Below are 17,727 nucleotides of genomic sequence, written 5' to 3'. Positions count from 1 at the left end.
GTACTAAACAGACAACTGGCCCTCTTGGCCTAATGAAATAAAACAGAATAGCACCTACACATCCCTCCCTGAAATAGTATAGATATACAATAATATACTCCTGTCCAAGGAGGAAAAATAGGACTCGCAGCCCTAAACTAAATGCATAAGATTATGACCCATCCCTCCTTCATATACAACAAGAGGTGTACGCATAACATGTTGTCTAATCAACCTATGGGTTTAGGATAACAATGGTAGATTGGTCTCAGCTACTCTTTGCATCACCCATATCAACCATCGCCTGCCATATATTGCATGCTCTGATAACATTCCCCACAAGCGACCGGGTCCTGTCTCATTATTAATAGCAATATCCAGACTAGGATCACAATTGAAGAAAATGTCTTCTTCATAAGCAAGATTTGCCAATGAATCCGCAAACGGATTCCAGTAATGTGGAATCAGCTGAACAGACACTCTCTCAAACTCCTCAAGTAAGGTCATCGCAGTTCGATGATACATACAAAGAATGGGATTTCGCACTGTGTATGTCCCATCTAGCTGATTCAGGATCAACTGGGAATCCTCTTTTACTAAAAACTTCCGAATACCACCTTGCTTGGCAATATGCAGTCCCATAATCAAGGCTTTACACTCCGCCATATTGTTAGTGAATCCTACCCCGAGATAAGCAGCTAACTTCATCGTAACTCTACGTCGGGGATCTCGGATTACTACTCCAACACTCCCTTTTTTATTAGGACCCCTGGACGCTCCATCAAAATATAATGTGTACGTCCACAATGGGTTTACACAGCCTGCCATCACGAACTCCTCTATTCATAATTATGATAGTCAAAATTTAGCATGTTTAGAGGATGAACTGATGGCTCCATTCCACCTTCTTCATTAAACTCAACAGGGATACTTGTCAATATTCGTAAGCAGTGATGGCAAAAGACTTTGATCTCCCACACAAAGGTTTCGTCCTCTTGCTCAATCACTTTGTATCCTTTGCTCTACCAGATAAGTTTCCCTTGATGGTATCTCTGCTCCAAATATGGGTGCTCCAAATAAGGAATTAACTGCCCCATCAACCAGCTTTAAGCTCTTTTGCAAGTCTCAAATCAACCCCAGCATGGACCTGTAATGCATTTCCGTATTAGCATACTTAGAAATGATAAGGTTTAATCTTATTAATATTAACCTTAATTTTAAATTCTACTCCCTGCAGATCAGCTAGTAGAGCCGTAGACCTATTTTTTCCTATCCAGACAATATTGTAGGGGCCATCCCATCTAGGTTCCAGCTTCCCTGGAAACAGCTCCCTACCCGCATCGTAATACATAACTAATTGCCCTGTTTTAAATATATACTTCTTTGCTTTAAGGTCGTGCAACTGCTTTATCCGACGTTTAGCTACCTCCTGGTATAATAAGCTTTGCAATTTTAGTTCATCCAGGTAGGCTATGGTTGTAAAACGTTCAAAGAGTGCATCCTTATCTCCCAAAGAGTGGTTAACTGCAAACCGTATGGTTGGCAACTCGATTTCGAGGGGTAACACACACTCTTCCCCATAAACTAATTTAAATGGAGTATGGCCGGTAGCTCGCTTGAACGTTGTATTATACGCTCATACTGCCACATACAACTTCCTATCCCAGTCTCGTCTCTTCTCCGAGACTATTTTAGACAAGATACCCACAAGCTGCTTATTAGTACTTTTGACTTTCCCGTTTGCTTGCGGATTATAAGGGGTCGTTTTATTGTGCTTGATTTTCCAAGCTTCAGTCAAGCTTTTAATCACTTTATTCAAAAAGTGAGTTTCACGGTCCGACACTAGTTCCTTCGGTGGACCGAAACGGCAGATAATCTGCTCTAAAAGAAAACTTGCAGTCTCTTTTGCATTGTCCTACCTCATCGCCCGCGCTTCTGACCATTTTGTAAAATAATGAGTTGCTACTATAATGTACCTCTTCTAAGTAGTAGAGGACGGGGTGATAGGACCCACAAAGTCAATGCCCCACTTCTCAAATGGAAGGATAGCCATGATAGGCATAAGTGGGTGTTTCCTATTCTCTCTGCTAACATGTCTTTGACAGGTATCACATCTCTTAACATACTCAAAGGAATCTTAGAAGATGGACGACTACCAATATCCAGCTCTTAAAGCTTTCTGTGCCATCAACCGTCTAGTGAAGTGCCCTCCACATGTAGAGTCATGGCACTCTTCCAAAATGAAAGGAATCTCCTCAGGCATCACATCGGCGGTAGATATAATCAACACCCTGCTGATATAGTGTTCCTGCGATCAAGGAAAACTTCAAAGCCTGTTGTCTAATTTTTCTCTTTTCAGATTTTGATAAACCAGCTCCAGTCTCTCCTGTTGATAGATAATGCGTGATAGCAGCATATCAAGATGGAATAGAAGCTGTATCAATTTTAAACATTTTTTCAATATCACTTTCTTCAGCCAAAGTCTCTTTCGGCTCCCCGAAATCTATAAGGCATTCCACAATCCCCTGCAACCTTGGTGGCTTACTCTTAATCTCATGATCGAACTCTTGCAAAGTGATTAACCACTTTGCCAGATGATCAGGCGGTTGTAGCTTGTTCATAAGCAATCTAAGCCCTTCCGCCTTCGTATAGAAAACTACCTTCTCATAGAGGATGTAGTGCCTGAATTTTTTAGTCGCAAAGACCATCGCAAGGCACAATTTCTCCATATAGGTGTATTTAATTTCTGATATGCCCAATTTTCGACTAACAAAAGCTATTGGATGATACCACTTTTCCTCCCAGATTTGGGCTAAACAACAACTGGTACTATGCATGGTAGCTGCTGAAAATATGTACAATACCTCGCCTCATTTAGGTGCTTTTAAAACTGGTGCTTTTACTAGCTCTTATTTCACATCCTCGAAAGCTACCTTATAAGGGTCGCTCCATACAAATAGACAGCTACAGGATAATAAGTTCGTTAGTGGCAACGTCCTTTCTACCAAGGCATTTATAAACCTCTGATAGTACCCTATCGATGACAGAAAGCTATGTACCTCTTTCAAAGTGTGTGGTGGACTCATAGCGACTATAACCTTGATCTTTTCAAGGTCAGTTGTGATCCCTACTGAACTGACCACATGGCCTAGCAATAGCCCATAAGGCACTCCAAAGACACACTTCCGTGGGTTAAGATCGATACAAAATTGTCTGCAATGCTCAAAGCACTTTCTTAAAATAATCAACATCCTTCCCCTTACAGTGGCTGCCCCCAGGTCATCGATAAATACTTTCAACTCATCTGGGGAGATGTCACCAAAGGTCTTGTCTGATGTTCGTTTCCATGATCCAGGTGCATTGCACAAACCAAAGGCCATCACATGGTACGCAAAAGTACCAAAGACAGTAATGAAAGTTATTTTTAGCTTGTCCTCTTCTGCAATTGCCATCTGGTTGTATCCTACAAAGCAATCCATAAAGGAATATATTTCCCTACCAACTAATTGATCCAAAATCGGGTCAATAAATGGCAATGGGTAGTAATCCTTAACCGTCTGCTTATTCAACTCTCTAAAATCTACACATAGTCGGATCTGGTTGTTTTTCTTCTTCCTGATAACAACTGGTGAACACCATTCTGTGTGCTGTACAGAGAAGATTAAACCAGCTTTCCGTAACTTCTGCAACTCCTCAAACAGCCCATCCCTCAATTCAAAAGGCATATGCCTTACTTTCTGACGCACAGGGCGACTGCCTTCTTTTACAGGAATAGTAACACCATATTGGGGAATATGGGAATTTCCCATAAGTTTGGGACACATGGTCAAATCTTTGGATTTGTCATAACTTAAACACTATAACTCCAAATCGAGCGCTCTATAGCTCAATAGATTCCATTTTTCAAGTGCTTTCCAATGATAGGTCACATCATATGGTTTTGAGAAACTTATGAGTATGTTATCCGGGTGCCACCTTTTTTGTATTCAAAAAATGGGAATTGGGAGATTCCCAAACTCACTAATATTGTGTTTAGTATGAACAGCTAGGCTGGGAGGAATACCTCTCAACTCATCATAAATCCAAGTAAAGATATTGTGGAATTCTTGAATCAGGGACACATAGTCCTCCCTTTCTACTAAACTGAGCATGGAACCTAATTTAATTAGCCGCGAATCATTTGGCGTGCCAAGGTCCAACTCAATCACATCTGCATCTCTTATCCTATCTTGCGGCTCTATCGGCTCATTTAGCATTATCTAATAAATATCCTCTATAGTGGACCCCTCTCTAGATTCATCATTGGATGATGTCTCACTACTAGATGGATCATCTGCTGTTTCTAATTCAGTAGAGGATAAAGGAGCTCTCTCACTCTGAGGAGACTCAGGGTAAGCATCAACAATTACTCGATTAGCACCTCTACCTAGAACCACTCGATCGGCAAGTATATCGACTTGACAGTCTATTCGTAAGATCCAAGGCCTACCTAGCAAGACTCGATAACTAGGATGTCCCGCAAATCTTATCACCCTAAAGTCCAAGAAGCATTCTACACTTGCAACTGTAACATGGACTTTAGTAATGCAACCTTTTGGTTGCCTTAGGCTATCATCGGCCATTCTAAAAAGGGTAGAGCTGTCTTTTTGGATGCCTAGACCCAACCTCTCCATCAAATCTGAACTCATGATATTGACGGAGGACCCAATGTCTACGATAGCATGCTCTACTAATATTCCATCCACATATGTTGGAACCCTAGGGCAATTCTTTTGAGCATGATCAAACCAATCTTCCCCTACTCGTGCTATGCCCAAAGGTTCTACAATATACCCAATACATAGGATCTTCTTGAATTCCTTGCGTACTCCTAGAGATAATTTAATCAACTATAAGAGGTTTACATCTGGTTTGACTTCGCAAAGAGAACTTGCTAAATCAAAATCATGATAGGTAGCAAAAGCTCTCTTTTCTCACCAAACCATTCTCTCTTTTGATCTCGGGACTGGCTTTGATGCTTCTTTTTTAGCTCTTGTCTTCTTTCTTGGCACTTCCTCATCCTTCTTAGGATCGAATTTTTTGTCAACAGGCCTTAGAGATCCACCTTCCACACCAGGATTCAGGACTTGCGTCCCCTTGTCCCCTTGCTTAGGGTTTCCCTCGACCGGTTTTGCATTATCTCTATCACCCTCTTTAGCCTTTTGGCCTCTTGTCATGGCTCATAGGTTAGAGGTTTCAGTGCCATTGACGCGTACAGCCTCAATAAGGCTGACTCCATTGCCTTGTGGCAACTCTTCTATAGAGGTCTTTCCCCTTTGCAATATTTGTCTTGGTCCATCATTTTGCTTCAGGTTATTACCTTGCGCTCTATGATTAACTGGACCTAGCTGTTTACTCCCTTGTTGGAGGGCACTAATCTTACTCCAACAGGTAGTGGCTAAATGACCCGACTTCCCACAAATTTCACATTTAACATTTGGATAGCTTCTAGGGAAATGTTGTCCGCCACACCACTTACAGGTGAATCTTGAGGGACCACCCTCTTCAGGGCGTCGACTCCCTATCAGATTCTGCTGCTTCTTCAGGAAATTGACGTCAACAGCTATTTGCTGATATTGTTTAGAAATCATGTTAGTGTAGTGCTTCATCATATCCTTAACTTCGCCAAGGGCATTAGATGCACTCGACTCATAGCCTTGATCATCTATCCACCATTCCATCGACCTAACAATTCAATTGGGCATTAGTTGTTGACTCACATGAACAACATTAGGGTTCGAAACTTGGCCTCCAACATTTAGTGGAGCCAACTGACTAGCCATAGGCATAGTCACACTACTGGGAGGAGCTGGCAACAAAGGTACATTTTGAACCACGCTTCCTTTCCCATTAGGGTTATTCATAGGCATCCCTTGACTTCCATTTATCAATGGTAAATTGCCTCCAGGTACTAGACCCGCATTAAGATTTATTCGTGAGAAGTAGACCGTTTGTAATCGTGACTCTACTCCTTCTGCCCGTGTGATGGTGGTGTCTATATCAGCTAAAGCCACATTGCTCAATTGTACCTGAATATTGAAATCCAATCCATGCAAAAAGTATTGCAATTGGGCAGCCGGCAGAATAGGAATGTAAGTTTGTAACTTACGAAACACTTCCTTAAGCTTCTTGGCATAGGCTTTCACATTCTCATGGGGGTCTTGGCGTGTTACATTCAAAATACGCAACCAGTATTGGCCACCTATTTCAGCGGTATACTTTCATTGGAAAGCTGCATAAAATTGGTCGATTGTAGTTATGGTTCTAGTCTCTATGCTATGATACCACACTGCAACCCTTCCTTTTAATGTCATGTTAAAGAACATCATAAGATGTCCCTCATCTTGGATTCGATAATTAAACATTAGTCTCTAAAATTCACAAATCTGAAACTCCGCATCTTCTTTGGCTAACCCATTAAAAATGGGCAAAGGAACTCCTAAAGCTGGCAAATATGGCGTCCCTGTAGGAATTGCAATGGGTTGTGCCATGACAACAATCGGATTGACAATAGGAGTTTGAACTGATGGGATCACACCCCCACTTGAAGTGGGTTGACTTGGTGGAAGAGAGGAAGAACTTGCACTTCCTCCTGTACCTAAAGAACTATGTGCATCAGTTGGGTTACTAAGACCACTACCTTTTATGCGTATCAGGCTACTCCTTTGAGGAGAATAGCGATGTACGATCTCCAACCGCCATCTAGCCCTCTCAGCACGTTTTGCTTTTTGTATTTTGGCTTGACGGTCCTTGTTAGAGGACATAAACCAACTTTTTGGTCCCTAAAAACCCTAGATTCGAGAGCCACCACTTATTGGTACCTCCCGGCAGACGCACCACTGATGGGACCTGAAATGGGCCGCCACTGGCTATGGCACTAGCCGAATCTCATGCTCATAACAGACAAACACACCCTCACGGCCTCGCCGACTAGGAGCATCTATCCACCACTACTAAAGGATAAACTACCCTAAAGCCTAATCTATGCGTTTATAGTTTTATAGTTTTGTAGTCCAAAGTTTCCCTTTCTATAAACTCCACAGAGGGAGAACCCATACACTTTGGCAATAAATACCACGATAATCACATACATGGGAGGCAACCCCTCGGTAGAAACACCGCGGCCCCACTGCAGCTCTCCTACATCGCAGGGGTTAGCCCCTTGTTGCGCTGCTCAACATATAAAATAAACGTACACACTCCATTCTTTCATTTCAAAAATAATCCAGGAGATATCATGTTTCCTTACCTAATAATTCCCCAAGAAACAAACGTCTATCCTACGGCTCAGGATGCCTTTCCACACTCAAACGTGGGTCATTGTCATTGAAAACAGGTGCTATGCATCCAGGCATTTTTATTCTGATACCATGATCGTCATGCACATGCAAAAGTGAATGATTCTAAAGTATTCAAATATCATTTTAAAATCAGCAACGTGGTGCACAACTAGGTTTTTCAAATGCTTATTCACTAACGCATTGCAGCGATGAAAGGATAGCACCGAGATAACACTCGTGCTACTATCCTCTTAATTAACATACCATGAACTCTATGGCATGGTGTGCATCAGAAAATCAGCAACAATCAGCACACAAATCACACTATTCAAACATCCCAACCCCCTACGTTTAGGTATTGCTTTCGTTGCATAGGAGTAGAGGTTCATTTTGCCATATTTTGATATATAAAAAGCAATAAATCACAAAATTTGACAAAGAGATAGGGCAAACTAAGGCTAAACCTCATGCTTCGCCACTACCATACATCCACAAATAATTATTATATCTTTCCTTATTTTTTCAAGACGTATTTCTATTTTTCCCCTTATTTTTTCCATTTTCTTGATTTATTTGATAATAAAATATGCTATTTTCTTATTTTCCTTGTTCCAATCACTTCACCATACTAACATTCAATTTATCTTCCATATTCCCCCATGGGAACACCTTTTTTCCATCCGAAATGGGAAAACTAACATTTTACCACTTAAAAACTGCATTTCGGGTTTACGGGAATTAAATCAAGCATGTAAATCATTGCAAAACCAAGATTTTTTGATACACAGCCATTAACCATGATGAAAAAAGCACTCACACAAATTTTCATCCAATAAGAACATAATTATCATCATAAACTATAAAAAATCCTTCATTTTCTTCATAAAAGTGGTCATACCGTGTTTTTACATAACCCAAGACACCTTGAATGATTGCATAACCAGCAAATGGAGCCTCCTTTGCTCTCAATCCAATGTTGCACTTCAATCTTCATCATCTTCATCAATCTCCATCAATCTCCATCACCACTTTCTTCATTCTCCTTCCCCGGTTCCTTCATCAAGATGGTACACATGAACAGCCCATAGAGAAGAGAGATAGGGAGCAGAGAGAAAGACTAGAATCTGTTTTCTTCATCCGGACAGCCATTCCTCACGCGAAGACCGGCGAAATCATCAGCCAAGAAGGAGAAGTTCAGGGGTAACATCGGTTGCATAGGTTCTTCACAGCCTGCATGCTTCATCATGATGGGAGAGGGCACAAATTTCGGCGCATCCTGATCACGTTGTCTTCATCTCCTTCACGCTTTTTCTTCATGCCTTTTGATCATAAAACTTGGGGGGGTTTAAAATCTCCAAAGGGCACCCCCCCTTTGGTCCAAGTTTTTGGCCACCCTTTCAAATCTTGGCCATTTGTTGGCCCCTTCCTCGTCCGAACTCCGATTCAAGCTCTGAAAAATCCTGGGGATCCAGCTCGACATCCTGCACTAACTGGAAACTCCTAAGATCCCGCACTTTAGTTAGAAAAATTATCAAAAATCCACAAGTGTCCCTCGGGCTCCTTTTAAAAGGCGTCTTTCACTTGGTGCTTAAAATCGTCCTAGCTGCAACCGCTGCCTTCGATGTTAAATATTTTTCACCTAAGTTCCAGATTTTTTGGCAAATTGTAGGCACATCCCGGGCTCAAAACTCCGCTCTCACCTTTTCTCTTAAAATCGTACTAATTGCAGCTGCTGCCTTCGATGAAGTCTATATTTTCCCTAAAATTTTTGCAAGAGCAAAGGGATCAAGCGTCAATTGATGACGCCTCACACACCTCAGCAGAACGGTGTTGTGGAATGTAAGAATCGCACCATTGTGGAGATGGCAAGATGCATGCTAAAGGGAAAGGGATTGCCTAACCATTTTTGGGTTGAAGCTGTTAACACTGCAGTCTACATTCTAAATTGGAGCTACACAAAGGCTCTCAAGGGAAAAACACCTCATGAGGCTTACACTGGTAAGAAACCATCTGTCTCACATTTCAGAATTTTTGGATATGAATGTTATGCACATGTTCCAGATGAGAAGAGAAACAAGTTAAAACCAAAAGGTAGAAAATGTATCTTCTTGGGTCATAGTGATGAGCAGAAGGCTTACAAATTATATGACCAAGAGGCAAAGAAGATCATCACAAGCCGTGATGTGGTGTTCAAGGAGGAGCCACATACAGTGGAGGAGAAGAAGGCAAGTTCTTCCACTTTATCATCAAGCGAAGAAGTAGTCCACTATGAACCTATCTCGAGAGCTGTCCCTATCCTTAAGGAGGAGGAAGCATCATCTTCAGATGATGAGGAAAAAGTTCACCAACCTGACATCACCCCACTGGAAAATCCATTGCCCCGCTGGGTGAAGCAGCTCTATGACCACAATAATCCTATGCCTACATCTGTTGAGGAGAAGGCAGACGGACTAAGGAGGTCTCAAAGAATAGAGGAGCAAAGGAGGGCTTCTGCTCACATAGTCAATATGGCCTTGATGGTTGAGATTATGAGAGAAGTAAAGGAGCCAACTGACTTAGAAGAAGCACTTGTAGATCCATCATGGAAGGCTGCTATGCAAGCGGAGTATGACAACATAATGAAGAATGACACTTGGGAGCTAGTGGATTGACCAACAAAGCGGAAGGTTATTGGCACTAAGTGGATCTGGAAGGTAAAGTACAAAGATGATGGTACCTTAGAAAAGTACAAAGCTAGACTGGTTGCCCAAGGATTTTCACAAGTTGAAGGGTTTGATTTTCAAGAGTCATTTTCCCCAATTGCCAGAATGACCACTATTCGCACGGTACTTGTAGTGGCTGCCCACAAGAAGTGGCCAGCGTAACAAATGGATGTTAAGTCAGTGTTCTTAAATGGTGACCTCAAGGAGGAGGTGTACATGGCTTAGCCACCAGGGTTTGAGGCCCCCCATTCTAAGAACAAAGTGTGTAAGTTGAAGAAGGCATTCAAAGCAGATTTCTCACTTTATGTGAGAAAACCAGAGAAAGGTATTATGCTACTTGTCATTTATGTTGATGATTTGATTATGACAGGTGACAGTGATGAAGATATCCTTCATGTGAAAATGCTATTGAAGCAAAAGTTTGAGATGAAGGATTTGGAAGAGCTGCGTTATTTCTTGGGCATTGAGGTGATTAGATCACCAAGTGGGATACAGCTCTTGCAGAGGTAGTATGGATTGGACATGCTGTCCAAATATGGGATGACAGGCTGTAAGCCTATTTCAGTTCCTTTGGAGCAGAATGTGAAGTTGAGCGCAGATGTAGGTGAGCTTCTGGAAGACCCTACTATGTACAGACGCATAGTAGGAAGTTTGATTTATATGACTATTACCAGGCTAGATTTGAGCTATGCTGTTGGATTGGTAAGTCAGTTTATGCAGGCTCCAAGGAAACCGCATTTGGATGAGGCTAGACGCATACTCAGGTATGTGAAGTCCACGTTGCAGTATGGACTATTTTATGAGACTGGGGTTCAGATACAGTTACATGGATACACTAATACTGATTGGGTTGGTAGAATTTGTGATAGAGGATCTACCAGTGGATATGTGTTCTCTTTTGGGAGTGCTGCAGTCACTTGGAGCAGCAAGAAACAGCCTACAGTTGCCTTATCTAGCACAGAGGCTGAGTACAGGGGTGGAACAATGGCTGCATGTGAGGTAGCTTTGTTGCATAAGCTACTTTATGATATGCATCTACAGATGGGCCAATTGTCATTTATTGTGACAACATGAGTAGTATACACTTGGCAAATAACCCAGTCTATCATGCTAGAATAAAGCACATTGAGGTGCATTATCACTATGTGCAGGAGAGGGTTTTACTAGGTCTTATTGATCTAGTTTATGTCAGCACAGAGGATCAGGTAGCTGACATATTTACGAAGGCATTGGGCGCAGAGAAGCTGCGCAAGTTTAGAGACCTGCTTGGTGTGCAGGAATTGGGATTGAGCTCGAGGGGGAGTGTTGAGATATCAAGCTCTACTCGTGATATGCCAGGGTGACCATTGTGTATTTATGTCACCGACGTGTCAGTTGCAGATACGGTTGGTACACCGCCCATGAATAATAGCTACATGATAGCTATCCTTATCTACTCTAGTTCGTGGCTCAGTTAGTATGTCACCTTAGTTAGTTGAGTTTGGTTTGAGACCCATATATAGGGTTCTTCTATTTCCTTGTACTAGAGTTCTTTTGGCTTACACAACTAAGAAGAGGAAAACTGTTTTCAGCCTCCACCTTTGTGTGTATTCCCCCATTGTGCAAGCAAGAAAGCTACAAGTGAGACTCCTTCCTTCTCTCCCACAATCCTGACAAAGCTAGAGTTGGCTAGGCTTCAAGAGATGATGAGAAGGCCCGCACGACCTCACATGTAGTGTGTGCATTGTGGAGGAAACCACCTTTCGACTGAGTGCATGGATCCTAGATCTATACCATGTGCCAATTGCTATAAGTTTGGCCATGATGCATTGCATTACCAACTAGCAAGGTGATTGCCATACTCACAGCCATACAATTAGCCTTATTACCTAGGAAATAGAGCGTAACCTTTTGGGAGGGGGACTCCACTAGCTCTATGAGCACTCAACAATTCAAAGCAAGTCATCCCTAGGATGGACATCAACCCCATAACAATACCTAGACCACCTGAACCCATAGTGACCCATCCATCAAAAAAGCAATTTTATGATACATTACGTAGAGGAGCCAAATGAGGAGAAAGCATACATAAATCCTTACATCTCGTATGCCAAAGATGATAATTCCATCTTGGTGGATTTTAGGCCAGTTCTGGGGATGGTGTTGGATAGGGGAAGAGATAGAGGTCTAGGAGGATAAAACTAGGAACCCATTAACATGTTGGATTTGCAGTCACCCAGGACACATCTCATCACAATGCCCCTAAAGGGAGCAAGCCAATCAAGAGAAGGCCAAATTGAGGTGCCGTAAGTGTGGGATCATACACTTGTATGTCGAAGTGTCCCTAATGGAAACCTTCCACTAGTTTGGCTATCATGCCATCTATATCATTGGGATCATTCTGAGTTGAAACATTTGATGGAAAATCCATGCCAATTCCGTTGAATGTTATGACATGAGCATAGGCAAAGCAAGCCGCTATTTCATTAGTTAGACCTAGCAATATCATCATAGCTTCAATATGGAAAAAAATCCATAGAAGAAGGAAAAATAGGGCTGAGACAAAGATTACACTTAAGATAGACAGTGCCACCACATTACCAAAGGAGAAGAAAGTCATGAATGTAGAAGTAGAGACATATTCTCCTAAGATAGTAGAAAATGAAAGTGCCAAAATGTTGAAGAATATCACGATTCGAGGACTAATTAGAAGTAGTGGATAAGGTCAAGGATTGGGTGAGAGAAGCCAAAGCACATCTAAAGGATGTGGAACCCATTATCAAATATGAGATCAATGAGCTCTCTAGTGTGATCCCACTGATATGGCCTACTTAGTTCAAATCAAGAGATGCATCCACACCCCATGTGACACTGCACAGATAGTGCCTAGATGCCACAAGTGGATAGAATGCCTAAGATCATTTGCAAAAGAGTGTAGAGCCTAATGAAAAGTAGGTAGTTGGCAACTTTCTCACGATGTTGATATGGTCCCTATGACCCTACCTTTGGGAGAGTTGCTTAGGCAGAACCCAATGCTATGGCAAGGATTGAAGTAGTGGGTAGAACGATGAGCTTGGAGTGACCAACTTGCCTGACCACGATACAGTAACACATATACCAATCTTAACCTTGAGTTCAATTCCTAATTCTTTGCACATAAATTCCTTTTGGGAAGGAACAAAAATGCACGCAGTCCTACTGGTCATAGCATTAGGGGACATCACAAGGAAGGGAATCGTAGACACAGGACCACGCGTCAATGTACTCAGCCATGTAGTCTTGCAGGCTTGGGGCAACCCACTTGTGGAGATTGCAAGATTTAATGTCATGCTACCCAATCGAATGAGAGTTAGGCCATTTGGGGTGCTAAAAGATTGGCCCTTGAAGATAGTGGGAGTCCAGTTCTTACTTAACTTCATAGTTATGAAGGGAGTCGACTACGACATCCTACTAGGCCAACCTTGGATGCAAAACACATAAGTGATAGAAGATTGGGGAAATGGTCTTATTATTGGAGGTGTTTGTTGATGATCTATGCATTCAATCTAGTTGGAGGAAACACCTAGATAAACTTTGTGCAGTCCTTGAGAAGTGTAGGTTGTATAGGAACCCCTTGAAGTGCTATTTAATTTGGGTGAATCGTGGATGTATCCTAGGGCACGTGGTGTCTAAGAATGTCATTGCCACCAACTTCTCCAAAGTCAGAGTCATTGTCGATTTACCACCACCCACGGACTATAAGGAAGTTCAATGCTACCTAGGACACACAGGGTAGTATCGATGATTTATTTTGAAGTATGCATTGATCGCTAGGCCCCTTTATAAATTGCTGATCATATTCAAGAGGACTGAGAAATGCCAACACACCTATGATGGGGAACTAAAAAAAGCTTGACAACTGCATTGATGCTACAAGCCTCAAATTGGAACATAACCTTCCACGTGTACATTGATGCCTTGAAGTTCACTGTGGGAGCCATTCTATGTCAACCTAATAAACATAATCTTGATTATCCTGTGAGATTTTCCCAGCAAACAACTCATGTATATAGAGATGAATTAGTCGAGAATGGAAAGGGAAGGCCTAGCCATGGTATTCGTTGTAAAGAAGTTTTGTCATTATCTTTTGGCTATGCTCTTTGTCTTCTTAATTGACCATTGAGCCTTGCTTTATATAGTGAAAAAACCTTGCACTATGGGATGCATAGCTAGGTGGTTGCTTCTACTTCTAGAATTTTACTTCTTTTGGTTGTACACGAGGGTAAGAAACATTACATGGCAGACCATATTTCTTGTATACCCACAGGAGAATTCGATGTTGCATAGGGCATCATAGATGACTTGCCCAATGCACACCTATTTAGCATGTGTAGTCAGAGAGACCTTTTGAGGGCCAATCTAATAGTGTAGTAGACCAATGATACCGTCCAAGTCCTAGAGCATGGATTTATTGAGAGACCTATAGAGAAGGCTTTGCTAAAGCACCTTATCCTTAAGACTCAGTCCTATCAGTTAATTGTCGGCCAACTCTATAGACTAGGACAATAGGATGGGTTATTGCAAAGATGTATGTGTGAGCACAAAATGTATCAGGTGCTTGCTAAAGCACATGGTGGAATTGCTGAAGGATACTTTAACGGAGACAGTAAATCACACAAGGTGTTGCAATCTCAAATGTGGTGGCCCATCCTATTCCATGATGGTACTAGTTCATGAAGCATTGTGATGAATGTCAAAAGACAAAAGTATCCATCTGTAAAGGACAAGATGGATTTGACCCGGATAATAGTTCAACAACCTTTTGAAAAGTGGGGGATTGACTTTATTGGACCAATCAACCCTACAGTGTAGTAGTCACAAGCAAATTACATTGTTGTAGACCGATTATCTCACAAAATGGGCCAAAGATTCGGCCAACCAGGAAGAATGATGCTAGGACCATGGCTAATTTTCTTTGGGAGTAGGTGATATCATGATTCTGCTACCCAATTAAGCTAGTTAATGATCAAGGCACACACTTCAGTAATAAAGTGATTGCCCATTAATTGTCTATATTCTTGATTATCCATAGAAAATCATCAGCATACCACCCTCAAACTAATGGTCAAGCCAAATCCATGAACAAAAGTCTAGTGAGTGTATTGACTAAGATAGTATCTGCCTCATGCAGCGATTGAGATAATAAACTCATGGTAGCACCATGGGCCTATAGAATAGCCTACAAGACTGCAGTAGAGCAAATACCATTCAACCTTACCTACAAGACCGAAGCGATCTTGCTAGGAGTTTTTTGTTCCCAAGATTGAAAGTGGTAGTGCAAGAGAGATGGGATGGCAAGGAGGCATAGATGGAATGCTTGGTAGAGCTAGAATGTATTTTTGAGGCTCAACTCCTAGTTTCCCATGCACGAATTTGCGAAAAAAGCAATACACAACAGTTGGTTTGACAAACATGTCACATAATGTGATTTTGAGCATGGCAATCTAGTGTTACTATACTCTATAAGGGGCCATAAACAAATGATGAAGTTCAGAGGATTGGGGTGTTTGAGGATCCGTAACATTAGTCTAACTAGAAATTTTTAGACTCTAGAAGGAGAGGGCATAAGCTTCTTCAATGTCAATCACCTCAAGAATTACTACTGTAGAGGGAGCTCATGCTCACTTGCCAAGACCCACAGACTGCTTATTGTTTCAAGTGTTTCAAGCGAGCTCTAATGGCTATCTCTCACCTAGCCAACATGCCGTTGATCCTATGAGTGTAGTGAGCTTACCTTGATGCTGATATGAGTTGCCTCCTCTCTCGCACACACCAGTAGCTCCACGATCCTAGATGCTAGCTCAAGCATCCTCAAGCCTCCTTCATCTCCAAGCTCCATCCACCATAGCCGCATGCACGAGAAAAGAGAAGAGAAGAGAAGAGAAGAAGAGAAGAGGAGATGGTGAAGAGCTTCATCTTCTTGATCTCTCACTCCCACACCCTCACTCTCTCACACTCTCACACTCTCACACTCCCTCTCTCAAGAGCACACACAAGCAAGGAGAAGAGAAGAAGAGAAGAAGAAGAGAACTCTTGTTAGCCACACACCAAAGAATGAGCTTCCATTCACTTTTTGAACTTTATATACAAGCTCTAAAATCCCATGGGCACCCATCACTTTTTTACATGACCGGCAATTGTGGTAAGGTCCTTTCTCTATTTCCTCTTCTAGCCTTATGCCTCTAGTCTACACCCGTCTAATATTTTACACTTGGCACAGGAGGGAGCCTGGTGCTTTTTTACGCGATTTTTTGGAATTTTTTGAGGCGCCTTTTATTTAAAATTACGCTTTTGGCCCTAGCTTAGCTTTAGAGGCCGCCTGCTTGTCTTTGCTCTTTTTTCATCCTTTTTTCACTTTTTCATTCATTTTTCCTTCTTTACTTGGGGTTAACATTACCCCCCTCCGAGACGGGTGCCAGTCCCATGGCACTTTTGGCTATTGTTGGGGTTTAATAGGCAGTTGGCAAAGTAGTCATGTGAGGGTAGGGCCACATGTAAACTCGGGTGCTTGTGGAATCTTGGTAATGATGTTTGTTGGAGAAGCCAAATGGATAGCAAGTGGATGAAGGGGGCCTCTGAAGTTGGTGGTTTGTCACCTTTGTTGCCTTTGTCCTGCCTTTCATGGACCCTAAATGTGAAGTGGGGGAGCAAAAAGGGCTAGGGGGTTAGGAGCGAAGCTAACCGACCGAAGCCACCGGGCACGCCTAACTTGAGGACCCCTAGGTGCAGTGATCATGCTTTATGTGGTGCTAAGTGCTTCTGCAAAAGTGAGTTGTTTTGTCCATTCCGTGTGTAATGTTCTTCTTGCTTTTCCTTTCATGCTTTTCTTTTTCTTTCTCTCTTCTTCTTCTTAAAAAAAAAAATAGTATTACACTAGTAGAATGACAGCCAGTGCCTAATTCTCATCGTTTGAATTAGGCAAAGAAGGGAGTCGGATGGATTTGCTAAAAAATTGATAGCTTTGCATGTATCATTTCAGATTCATGCGGACATGGAGGGAGGTGGTGGAGAGGAAAGGATGATTGCATCTAGTGAATTGGCTGTCGTTCATGTCTTACAGGAGAGCTAGGCAAAAAGAGGGGAGTAGGCTAGACCTCATCATCAGATGTGCCATGACACAGCTGTCAATGGTGTTAGGGTCAAAGAAGAGGGGAGACATGCCATGTTCTTGTGGAGTTGGGTCTTGCTTAAGTAATTATTTAAGTAACCTAAGATAATTACATTTAGTTACGAAAGCTGGATCGAGGCATGAAGAGAAATTTGTGAGGAAACATGTCATGGAGTCATCCAAGCTTTCCGAGTTAAAGAGGAGGGCATGTTTGAAGGAGACAACATTAGAGTTCTAGATGATAGGAAAATAATAATGCCCATGGAGGGTGGCATCAAAATCCACACCTATCCTACGAGGGTACGGTATGAGCGTGGGGTTGTTCCTCTCATAGGGCAGGATATTGCAAAAAGTGATCTAGGCGAGCATGCTGATGTCGCACACCCGCCTCCTCCATAGTTGGCAGTTATATCTCTGTACAATATGTGGTACTTCAAACACTTTGTTTTGCCAAAACTTAGCTTCTTAATTTCCCCAAAGAGTGGGGGTCTTATCCCTTTCCTCCAGCCACTTCTATCCTAGTCGGCTACCAATCGCGATCACCTCCTCCATCACCTTGAGCGGTAAGACCCTCTACAGGCTATTGGGCATGAGTAAGCTA

The sequence above is a fragment of the Lygodium microphyllum genome, chromosome 30 (assembly GCF_053477565.2).
Source record: "Lygodium microphyllum isolate KBCC chromosome 30, Lygodium_microphyllum_v1.1.10, whole genome shotgun sequence".
Lineage (NCBI taxonomy): Eukaryota > Viridiplantae > Streptophyta > Polypodiopsida > Schizaeales > Lygodiaceae > Lygodium > Lygodium microphyllum.
The sequence above is the reverse complement of the archived record's forward strand: the minus strand, read 5'-3'. Positions refer to the sequence as shown.